Consider the following 11,269-nt stretch of genomic DNA (forward strand, 5'->3'; position numbering starts at 1 on the left):
TGCCCTTTCTCAACAGTCCGCCCCACAAATACCCGTACTTTGCCGGAAGAACGGGGCCGCTCAACGTCGACGGAACAAAGACGACGACCTCACGCCACTTCTTGTTCAGCTCCGCCGACTTCTTGCTTCCCTCGGCGGCAGCCTCCTTCGTCGCGGCCGTCGGCTTCCTATTCTCCATGGGTTTCTTACCCATTCTTGCAGCAGCGCGGGGAGGGAAGGGATTCGTTGGGGCGGGTGGCGGCGGAGGGAGCAGCGAGATGAGGTACTATCGGTTGGCTCGCGGAGGAAGAAGATGGAGGAGCGAGGCGAGAGACAGGTGAATCCTGCCGCTTCGATTTTCCCCACTCTTAAGAGGGGGGAGCAGGGCAGAGGCGCGATGCTTCACAAAGTTACCATTTTTACCATAACTGCAACAGCGCCACGACCCCACGACGCCCAGTAATTGCGTGAAGTGGACGTTGGATTGACTGGTCGCCATGGCGAAACGACGCGCACAACCCTTTCCTGCCACGTGTCCGCACACTGTTTGGGTCCTAACCCAACGTGCCATGCGACACGTATGGCCAAGTCCCGGGGCTTATGTCGGGGAAAATATACATGGGTATGCATTTCCCCTGACTCGTGCATGGACAGGCCAAACCCAAGTCGGAGATTGAAGGAAAAGAAGTTTGAGGAACCAACATGCAGTTCAGAAGAACCAAGATCAAGCTAGAGGAGCAATATATCGGAAGAGAAGGGCCTTCCTTGCCGGGCAAGCGAGCCTGGCAAGGGGCGAGGCCACCACCAGAAGCAGACAACCAAAGCACCCCGGCAGGGCCTGCCGGGACTCACGGAAGCAAAACCACCCCAGCAACCACTCAAGCACGACCCACGTTGTCAATCAGTGCGGTGTCAAGCCGCAAGGTGATTAAGTGGCAGCCATTCGCCACATGGCGGCCATTTCCTACAGAAGAAACCCACAGATGACACCCATCCTGCGACGTGTCAAGAGAACAGGCGCGGGGCTGGCGAGATAGCCCGGCAAGCCTTGCTGGGCAACCAGTGATGTGACACTAAGCGATGCATTTAATGCACCCTGTCAGCTGCAGAGTTAGGTATGATATCACTGTTTTACTATCATATCAGTAGATAATGACCACTTTGCCATTGTGGTGACCCCTTGATCTATAAAAGGAGGCCCATGGCACTCGTAGGAAGGGTTGGAAAGTTGAAAAACCCACACCCCCATACGCGCGTAGTCGCTGCTGCCCTACGGCGACCCTTGCCGGGCAAGTGAACTACGTTGCACCATCCCCATTCCACCATCAATCCACTAAAGCAGGAGTAGAGTTTTACGCCTCGCGGCGGCCCGAACCTAGGTAAATTGCTTGTGTGCTCTCAGTCGTGCTGCCGTGTGCTAGGTAAACGCAATGTCCCCCAGCAAGGGGCCTCCTGGTCCCATAGGTGGCCGCGGATATCCCATGACAAGGAGATATCAAGACGTGTTGCCCAGAAGACAAACAGGTGGAACGTGCAAATCCCAAGAGTTGCGACGGTTGTTCCTTCCACCACTATGCCTACTATGACTACAACATCCATTGTTGTGAGCACTACATCACCTCCACAACGTGACCTGTCACCACCTAGAGTGCCTACATCATCTGAGTTGACCATAAGAGGTAATGACAAAGGTATTAATCTTCCACGCCCACATGAGTATGATGAATGCCTTGTCAATTTAAATGCACCATGTGATGAACTACACATTACTTTAATCACACAACCTAGTTTAGAGGAATATGTTCCTGACTTGACTTCGCCATCTGATCAAATGAATGCAATAACATCAATTTTGAGTGCACCCACTGAATTAGTTGTTGATGCGAAAGAACCAAGTGAATTAGGGAATAACTCCAATTTTGATCAAATACGTTTGAAAATAATTGTGCCAATGTTTAATCATTTTGATATGACCTCCAATCTTGGTGATGATTCTGTGTCGAATAACTTGTTGCATGTTTGCTTATTTAAGCATGTTGTAGCATGTAAGTTTTGAAACAATTAATGTTTATTCACCAATGTTGGGATGGTTTAATGATAAGCATTTTCCATCTTGTGATATGAATAAGTGCTTCACTTATATGTGCTAACTGAGTTGCAATATTTTCATGCCTTTGACTTCTTGTTATAATATATTGGCTTTATATTTCACGACTTTTGAAGGGTGCTCATGTGTAACTGTGTCACATGTGCCACAATTGAGATCAGTAAAAATGGATGACATATACGTATACAACATGTACGCCTTGTCTATTTTGTTAACCATGTTTCAGATTAAGCAACGCCGAGGACGACTTTGTTTTCAAGAAGGGAAGGATGATGAGGACATGGCTACCATAGTTACACCCACAACCCCTGCTCCTATACCTATTGGACCAATTACTAGAGCTCACGCATGCCAGTTAAATTATCAGGTACTTTCATTTCTTGGTAATGTTTCTAATGTTCATGAGAATGTGATGCTGCCTAACATGGATACATTTGTGTTGATTACAGTTGAAGGGCCTAGCATGGACAAGAAGGTTGAACATTGGAGCATGATCAAGCATAGAGATGAAGGCACACGCGAAGGGAACAAGAACAGAGTTTCCAGTGAAGATTTCTGCACTTTGAAGCCACCATGATGACATACAAGAAGATGGACCAAATATACAAGATGCCCGTTCACAAAATTTTTGTCCATAGCTTATTATAGGTGTTGTGCCACCTTATTTTTGCGCCAGGCCCATGTAATTTCGAAAGAACTCTTATTAGGCTGTTTCTAGGGTCTGTATTTTAGGGGACACGACTCAGGAGTTTTTTTAGTCCCACCTTGCCAAGGGTGGACGAAATTCCCTCTCTTTCCCCTATAAATACAGCCCTTAAGGCATCGTTTAGACTTGGTTTTATTTAGTTAAAAGTTAGTCATCGTTGCAACTTCATGTACTTCATTTGTGTCCAACGACCAGACGAAGACCGCTTTTAGACCCCCACTTTTATCAACACTTCAGATTTATATTCGCAATATTCAGATTGCCTTATCATATTCTTGCTTGTTCTTCAATTGCTTGCAGGAATAGACCTTCATGGTCAGGTTGATCGTGTTCCGGCGTGGTCAATATCCTCTCGGAGTTGGTTTAGCGATCGCTAAGGTGCAACGTTGTGCATGTTTGTAGTCAGATCGTGAAAGTCGTCCCCACCAAATCGACAGTTATCATCTCATCAAAAGATCGAGACACCCTCACCTTTATCACGTTGACCACGCCGGGCCGATAACACCAACGTGGTGGACGACGGCGAGACCCAGGAAGGGAGTGACCCAGAGGCGGCGAAGCCACAAGTGGAGGGATGTGGGTGTGTAAAGGGATGGCCTGGCTAGGGGTGGGAGCAGTAGGGGGCGGTGAGGCCCGCATGGCAGCATAGCCGGCCACGGGAGGTGGGAGCAGGCAGTCCCGCCGGTGCTGGATTTTGCGGCTGGAGCAAGAAGACCAGAGATTGAAGAAGCACGACGGCCGTTGGATTGACATCCAATGACCACTTCTGCTAGAATCGTTTGTTGACGTATATAATAAGTAAAAAAAAGCTTGCATACATGTCAACTTAATAGGCCCATAAGTCAGCCCATTTCCTATTTTTTGATAATTTACAGCTCATTTGCAACTTCTTATGCAATTTATTGAACTCCGATTTCTTTTTGTTGCCCACGGCCGGGGTTAAAATTTTAAAAATTTTGCATATTTCGGTTGGGTCCAAACTATTTTTAATACTGAAATGTCGAGCCAGATTTAAAGTAATTGGAAGATATATTTAAATTAGGTTAAAGCCCAATAAATTGGGATATGAAAATGCAAAAAAATTCAGAAATTTGGAAGTAATTGCCAATTTGCCTTGTGTTTTTTTATATTTATTGCCCATTTCATATTACTTTTAAGATTTGCACTCGTCTTGAAAGACTTGCAGCCTAGCAGGGCGGAGAAAAATAAGTAGGCCTGGGTTGGGTATGCCTGGATCGGGTATTCTTCAGAAAAAATAAACTGGGCTAGCCATTGTGACAAAGAAAAAATATCTGGGCTGGTCATGTGATGAACATAAAATAGAAGCCTGGGCTAGATGGGCCACAACCCAGTTGAAACCCTGCTCCGTCTCAACAATAACCAAAAAAATATTGCTCGAGCAGCTACGTCCCAGGTGTCAGCCACTCTTGTGTTGTTCTCTTGTCTATTGACTATACGCTGACAATGTCGTGGGTCCCAGATGTCAGCAACCCACTAGGAGGAAGCATTTTATTTTGTTATACGCTTACATTGGAGTATATAAAAAATGAGGAACTTGCTTGTGTACGGCCATGGACATGGTGGGTCCCTACTATCATCCTCTCAACGTACAGTTCTCTCCCGATTCCTCTTGTTTGTTGACCATGTTGACAACGCGAGAGGCTGGCGCCACGGTGAGTGAACCAAAGCGAGCGGAGGATGATGGCGAGGCCTCGAGCAAGAACAAACAGGAGGTTGGGAAGATGTGGTGGTGAAGTCGCGGGTGAAGGGGAGTACAAGGGTTGACTGGTTCGGGTGCGGGGTGGGGCTGACGTCGGGGTAAATGATTTAGGAGAAGGTGGGGCGGCGATGCATGCACTGAGGTGGGAGCAGGTGGCCCCATCGACGCTGGTTTGGTTTTGGCTGCTGGAGGAAGACAAGACTGAAGAAACACGACAGACTGTAAAAGCAGCAGCAGTACTTAACATCCTTAACTGAAACCAACAGGGGCACTTAACAACCATAGCTGAAAGCAGTATGAGTACTTATACAGGTTCAACTGTACAAAGCACGCCTCGAACTGTGCTACTTTGCCTATAGTTAACCAAGGGTGATGCCACCAAGCCCCAGGACAAGGCCCAGGCGCCACCCCGCGCATCCACAACCTTCTAAAAGCGGCTTCATCTCGCAATGTGGTCAATAAACAGGATATTTGCTTGAGAGCCATGGAAAAGCAAGAGCATAACCTTTTGTCGTATTCTCCAAGATGGACGGTCCTTCATTATTTGAGACCACCCATGAATAAGTATCTTTTCACCTCCAAGGGAAATGGAGTAGGTTGACATAAAAATCATGTTGTGACCAAGCGCAAGTCTGACCCGACCATGGTCAGGCATCTCTATAGGAACAATAAAACTGGGCAGTTTCTGTTTCAAGAAGATCATAGCTGTCAAACTGTGTATAAGAAAGAGTTTATGAACAACATATATAAAAGAAAACAACTCATACCATAAGTTTCTTGACACAGTTGGACCTGTTCAACGTGTGCACCAGTGGCACACATATGCCACGTGGCCTTCCACCATTGAAACACCCCACAAGGACCTCAAGACGATCAATAAAGTGTATGAACTGGTGGATGTCGTCCCAGTCAACTTCAGCGCGATCAGTAACAGTCGAGTTCTTATCAAATAACAAACGTGTAGTGTCCTAAACTTTGTAATAACCTACACGTGCCACCAATTATAAGAAATATTAGTTAGAAGTAGCATCTTCGTGAGAGAAGGGTATCACAAATTGTTGCTACTTCTATAGTCAAATTGTGATTAGTTAGATAAAATAGGTGGATTAAGAAGTAATTGAGGCAACATGCAAGAACCAGATACAAAACTAACATGGATGAACTACTGGAACGACGTTGGGGTGGAAGGTCACAGTGAAGATGAGATCAGGTTCTGCTATTTACATCAACATTCATGTGCCAACTTTCAGTCTGTAACACTTGAGAAAGTTTATCCAAGTTCGGCCATAAAAAAGCAGTGATCTTCTTGGTTCATGAACCCAACTACGAACTTATATCCATGGCGTGTCTTCAGTGTGACCATTAAATTGGTGTATTCAGTTATGGCAAGGGCGACCATCTTGAGTACATGTGTTCTGGCAGAGCAAGGGATGCACTGCAGGAAAAATAATATGAGAACACAATTTGTTCGCTATCCAAATCTAGACATAATTTCCCGTTTCACGTCAATGTTGACCATGGTACTAGTACCTTTTATCCAAATACTGAAATCCAAATTTCTAAATAAGTCGACATGATGTTCAAAAACTCCAACCCTCCCTGATAGAAAAGAGGATTGTAGGAACATACTGTGCGTGTTTTAAAATCCTGTGTTAGGATGAGAAGGAACAAGTGTGGTGTCTCGCCAAGGGCGTGGAAACCTGTAGGGTCCTCGAACTTTGGGCACTGCAAATGAAACACACTAGATTCATTTGGAAGAAAAATGCATCAAGGGCGACGACTGCCATCCTAGGATTGCTGACAACCAAAGGACTAGGATTTATCAGGGATGGATGAAGAATTCGTACCTGGTTCTCCATGAGAAAACCCTAAGCAATCACTAAGAGGAGGTTTTGTCTGAACAAGCAGACGAGGGAGAAGGGGATTCAGGCCCAGTGAAATATTGCTGCTTCATCCGTGCAGCTTACTGCTTCTGCTGGAAAGGTGGGGGGTTTTGTGATTTGACGGCTCATTGGGCATTACTGCGGCGCTACAACCGGGGTGAGTCTACCGTGCTGTTGTGCACTCTAATTTGGTGCATGGCAAGTGGACCCCATTGCCGGATGCCCACATATCAGCGAAAGGAAGTACAAAGGCAGGAGTAACTAGGTACAAATAAAATATTTTTGATAGAGAGATACTCCCTCTTTAAAGAAATTTAAAAATCCTTTATATCACAACTTTATACATAAGAAAAACCAAGGGGAATATATATAACATAATATGGGGATTAGATGAGAATAAAATACTCAGATAGGCTAACGGGTCTGGACTTTGGGCCACAGGCCGGTGGGCCCACATGTTTGGGGGTCCATGTGTTCTAACTGAACACATTTCATCCGGTAAATATTGCAAGCCATCTGTACGGCTCTGGTTTTAGATGCTGCCGCAAGGCGAATACAGGAAATTAAATAAAGCACGACAACTGTTAGAATGAAATCGAATGACAGTTCCTAACCAGCAATCAGAGTTGCAATTCTTTCAGGATATCCTATGTGATAAATAATATTGTCGTACTACTTATGCACACAGGACACTTGTTTCACCATGCCATACTATTACATCAAAAGCTCTCGGAGGATAGATCAGTTCGGCAGTTGCGTGCCGCTACTAAAGAATTTGTAAGTTGAATAGGACCAGCTCTCCTTGCCGAGAAAGTTCGATTTTCACATCATCCCCAACCACAATATTTGATAGAGTTTTGAACCTTGACCATCCTTAAAAATCAATCATCATGCGACCATCCTTTGTACTTATGGTATATTGCGCAGGTTCATTCACACAAAGGCTACGCATGGTAAGAGAAACTTGGCCACGGTCGCCCGGATTATTGAACGACTCCCTCATTGCTCTAGGAATTCTCTGTTTGCAAACAAGAAGGCATACACAAACAGTTAGATCAACACAGTGAATCATGTGAAACAACATGGAAAGAAAAAAGAACAAAGCACTTGGGCTGCTCATACATCTCCAACGTATCTATAATTTTTTATTGTTATATGCTGTTATATTATCATTCTTGGATGTATTATAACCATTTTATAGTCATTTTATATCACATTTTGCTACTAACCTATTGACATAGTGCCAAGTGCCAGTTGCCGTTTTCTGTATGTTTTTTACATCGCAGGAAATCAATACCAAACGGAGTCCAAACGCAGCAAAACTTTTTGTGGATTTTTTGGACCAGAAGACATCCAGTGGGCCGGAGAAGCACCTAGGGGGGGTGCTCCGAGGGGAGCACAACCCACCAGGGCGCGAGCCGCGCCTAGGTGGGTTGTGCCCACCTCGGGTGCCCCCCGAACCACCTCTTTGCTCTATAAATACTCGATTATTCCAGAAACTCTAGGGGAGTCAACGAAAATCAATTCCAGCCGCCGCAAGTTCCAGAACCACCAGATCCAATCTAGACACCATCACGGAGGTGTTCATCATATCCATTGCTGCCTCTCCGATGATGCGTGAGTAGTTCTTTGTAGACCTACGGGTCCGTAGTTAGTACTTAGGTGGCTTCCTCTCTCTCTTTTGATTCTCAATACAATGGTCTCTTGGAGATCCATATGATGTAACTTTTTTTGCGGTGTGTTTGTTGGGATCCGATGAACTTTGAGTTTATGATCAGATCTATCTTTTTGTCCATGAAAGTTATTTCAGTCTTATTTGATCTCTTCTATGCATGATTGCTTATAGCCTCGTATTTCTTCTCCGATATTTGGGTTTTGTTTGGCCTACTTGATCTATTTATCTTGCAATGGGAAGAGGTGCTTTGTAATGGGTTCGATCTTACGGTGCTTGATCCTAGTGACAGAAAGGGAACCGACACATATGTATCGTTGCTATTAAGGATAACAAGATGGGGTCTATTTCTACATAAATAGATCTTGTCTACATCATGTTATCATTCTTATTGCATTACTCCATTTCTCCATGAACTTAATACACTAGATGCATGCAGGATAGCGGTTGATGTGTGGAGTAGTAGTAGTAGATGCAGGCAGGAGTCGGTCTACTAATCTTGGACGTGATTCCTATATAATGATCATTGCCTGGATATTGTCATGATTATTTGAAGTTCTATCAATTGCCCAACAGTAATTTGTCCACCCACCGTTTTCTATTTTTCTCGAGAGAAGCCACTAGTGAAACCTACGGCCCCCGGGTCTCTTCTTTATTATATTTGCCTTTGCGATCTATTTTTATTTGCTTTTATTTTCAGATCTATTAAACCAAAAATACAAAATACCTTGCTGCAATTTATTTATTTGGCGTTTGATCTATCAATTTATTACAACTTTCTCATGTCCGTTTGCCAATTTCGGGCGCCGTTACCGAAAGGGATCGACAACCCCTTTAACACGTCAGGTTGCGAGTATTTGTTATTTGTGTGCAGGTGCTATTTACGTAGTGTTGCTTGGTACTCCTACTGGTTCGATAACCTTGGTCTCATCACTGAGGGAAATACCTACCGTTGCTGTGCTGCATCATCCCTTCCTCTTTGGGGAAATACCGACGTAGTTCTAGCAGGCATCAAAAGGAATTTATGGCGGCGTTGCTGGGGAGACATCATCAATATCTACCAGGTTCCTAATCAAAAATCTCATCTCCTCGCAATTTACATAATTTGCCATTTGCCTCTCGTTTTCCTCTCCCCCACTTCACAAAAATTTGCCGTTTTATTCGCCCTCTTTTTCGTTCGCCGTTTTCTTGCCGGATATGTTTTTGAGTGCAAATCTTGTTGCATAGTCACAATGACTCAAGAGAACACCAAGTTGTGTGATTTCTCAAATACCAACAACAATGATTTTATTGGCACTCTGATTTCTCCTCTCACCACTAGTGCGGAGTCTTGTGATATTAATACTGCTTTGCTGAATCTTGTTATGAAAGATTAATTTTCCGGTACTCCTAATGAGGATGTCGCGTCCCATCTTAACACATTCGTGGAATTATGCGATATGCAAAAGAACAAATATGTGGACAATGATGTTGTTAAGATGAAATTATTCCTGTTTTCTTTACGAGATCAAGCAAAAGTTTGGTTTTCTTCTTTGCCTCGCAATAGTATCGATTTTTGGAATAAGTGCAAAGATGCTTTTATTACTAAGTATTTTCCGCCCGCGAAAATTATTTCCCTTAGAACCCAGATCATTAATTTCAAGCAACTTGAACATGAGCATGTTGCACAATCTTGGGAAAGGATGAAAATGACACTAAGGAATTGCCTAACTCATGGATTACAAAAAATTTATGCGGGGTTGAATTTTGTTTCTCGTAATCTTTTAGATTCCGCCGCGGGTGGTACTTTTATGGAAATTACTTTGGGTGAAGCCACCAAATTGCTTGATAATATCATGGCAAATTATTCACAAATGGCACACCAAAAGAGCTCCTACTAGTAAAAAAGTTAATTCGGCTGAAGAAATTTCTTCTTTGAGTGAAAAAGTTGATGCTCTTATGAAATTGGTTGCTAGTAAAACTGCTCCTATTGATTTTAATGATGTGCCTTTGTCTACTTTGATTGAGCAAAATAGCGATGCCGTAGATGTGAATTTTATCTCTCGAAACAATTTCAATAACAATGCTTATAGAGGTAACTTTAATCCTAGGCCTTTTCCTAGTAATTCCTCTAATAATTATGGTAATTCCTATGATAATCCTTCTTATAATAATAATAGGAACACCTATGATCTTGAGAATAATATTAAAGAATTTATCAATACTTAAAAGGTTTTCAATGCTACAATGGAAGAAAAGTTGAATAAGATTGATGACTTGTCTAGAATGTTGATAGAATTTCTCATGATGTGGAAAATCTCAAGATGAAATTTTTGTGCCTAAGGTAGTGGAATCCATTAAAGCTCTTTATGTTTCTATGGATGAAAGTAAGAAAAGAACCGCTATGCTTAGAGCTAGAAGAGAATTTTTAGAAAAAGCGTTTTCTAGTGATTGCTTTCATAAAAGTGATGAAGATCTTAAAAGGATTGGTGTTTCTTCTATTGATTCCTTGTTTAGTAAAATTAATATTGATGATAAAGGGACTGGAGAAGAGTCAACTTTAGCTACAAGGCGTCTCGATAATTCGGAGAGTGAAAATCTTGTTGAGAAAATTGATAAAAGTGGGTTTGAAGAGGTCAAGACTTTAACTAGTGATGTGCCCACTCTTTTGGATTACAAAGACTTTAATTATGGTAGTTGCTCTTTGATTGATTGTATTGCTTTGTTGCCATTAATGATAAATTCACCCCATGCTTATGAACAAAATAAAGCTTTTACTAAACATATTGTTGATGTGATGAAAGCTTTAGAAGAAAAGTTGGAATTAGAAGTTTCAATTCCTAGAAAATTACATGATGAATGGGAACCTACTATCAAAATCAAGATTAAAAATTATGAGTGTTTTGCTTTATGTGACTTGGGTGCTAGTGTTTCAACAACTCCGAAATCTTTATGTGATGTGCTTTGTCTTACTGATATTGAAGAATGCTCTTTAAATTTGCACTTGGTGGATTCTACTATTAAAAAGCCTATGGGAAGAATTGATGATGTTCTTATTCTTGCAAATAGGAATTATGTGCCCATAGATTATATTGTTCTGGATATTGATTGCAATCCGTCTTTTCTAATTACTAGTATCATGCCCGTGCGTTGCAACGAGAGAAAAAAATCCCGCATCCGTGAATTTTTGTCTGTAAAAACTACAATATCATGAATTGTCATC

This window comes from Triticum aestivum, chromosome 1D (assembly GCF_018294505.1).
Source record: "Triticum aestivum cultivar Chinese Spring chromosome 1D, IWGSC CS RefSeq v2.1, whole genome shotgun sequence".
Classification (NCBI taxonomy): Eukaryota; Viridiplantae; Streptophyta; class Magnoliopsida; order Poales; family Poaceae; genus Triticum; species Triticum aestivum.